The sequence below is a fragment of the Sapajus apella genome, unplaced genomic scaffold (genome assembly GCF_009761245.1).
Source record: "Sapajus apella isolate SASKATOON/1434 unplaced genomic scaffold, GSC_monkey_1.0 scaffold203, whole genome shotgun sequence".
Taxonomy (NCBI): domain Eukaryota; kingdom Metazoa; phylum Chordata; class Mammalia; order Primates; family Cebidae; genus Sapajus; species Sapajus apella.
The window spans coordinates 402,090-403,750 of record NW_022437143.1 but is presented as its reverse complement, the minus strand read 5'-3'; positions in this window follow the sequence as shown (position 1 = coordinate 403,750).

Here is a 1,661-nt window from a genome sequence, read left to right as displayed (position 1 = left end):
TTTCTGGGTAAAGGGGGAAAGCAGTGTGGGTTCTTTAGTGTGTTCTGATAGCCATGTGCCACTACCACACTTGTTCTTTGTATGTTCACATCTCCTGTGGCTTTTAAAGCACTTTCATAGTATGTGGTTTTGCCTAATAAAGCATTCTCATAGCATCTTGTTTCACCTCCAACTTCTTTCTATAAGCTCTCTGGGTACGCTGCCTGATGGGCATAGTGGAACTGCAAGCCTGCAGCTGTCTTGGGCTTATCACATACCCAGGAACAAGCATTCCAGTGGCCCTTGGAGGGGTCGGTAATGGGCTGTGGACAAAGCAGGTAGCAGGCGGCAGGCTTCACAAGAACTTGGGGCTGCCCTGGGCCTTGGGTAGCTACTTGGTGGGAAACCTGTTCCTGAAGGCAAGGGTTGGCTTATCCCACATACTGAACTTCCGGGGGACCAGCTGGTACTCTGTTTCTGAAACCTTAAACGTGGCCAGTGACCCCAGTGGACAATGTCCCTCTTGCATTCCTGGGATAAGTCCCACCTGGTCATGGTGTAGACCACTTTTAGTGAGCTGCTGACTTTGGTTTGCCAGTATTTCGTTCAGTGTTTTTGTGTCTATATGCATAAAGGATATTGGTGTGTAGTTTTCTTTGCTTGCAGATGTCTTTGTCTGGCTTTGGTATCAGGGTAATACTGGCCCCATAGAAAATACTAGAAATATTCTCTCATCTTCTATTTTTTGAAAGGGTTTATGCAGGATTGGTGTTAATTCTTCTTTAAGTACTTGTTAGAATTCATCAATGAAGCCACCAGGGCCTGGACTTTTTGTGTATTTTTTATTGTAAAATATATATAACATAAAACTTACAATTTTAACAATTTTTAAGTGTACGGTGCCATTAAGTATATTCATATTGTTGTATAACCATCACCACTATCCATCTCTAGAACATTTTCATTATTCCATACTGAAACTCTACCCACTAAACAGTAACTGCCCATTCTCCCTCCCCCAAGCCTCTGGTATCCATTGTTCAACTTTCTGCCTCTGTGTTGGGAGGTTTTTGATTACTGATTAATCTCTGTACTACTTACAGGTCTATTGAGATTTTCTATTTCTTCTTGAGTCACTTTCGGTAATTTGTTTGTTTCTAGGAATCTGTATGTTTTATCTAGATTTCTAATTTGTTGGAATACAATTTTTCATAGTATTGTGTTAGAAATTTTAAAATTTCTGTAAGGTCAGTAATGTCTCCATTTTCTTTTTGATTATAGTTATTTGCTGTTTTTCTGAGTCAGTCTAGCTAAAGGTTTGTCAAATTTGTTTTTCTTCCATGAATCAACTTTTTTTTTTGAGACGGAGTCTTGCTTTGTCACCAGGCTGGAGTGCAGTGGTGCAATCTCGGCTCACTGCAACCTCCGCCTCCTGGGTTCAAGTGATTCTTTCGCCTCAGCCTCCCGAGTACCTGGGACCACAGGTGTGTGCCACCACACCCAACTAATTTTTGTATTTTTAGTAGAGACAGGGTTTCACCATATTGGCCAGGATGGTCTCAATCTCTTGACCTCGTGATCTGCCCACCTCGGCCTCCCAAAGCATTGGGATTACAGGCATGAGCCACCGCGCCCTGCCCAAACAAACCAATAAACATTTTTTTTTTTTTTTTTTTTTGAGG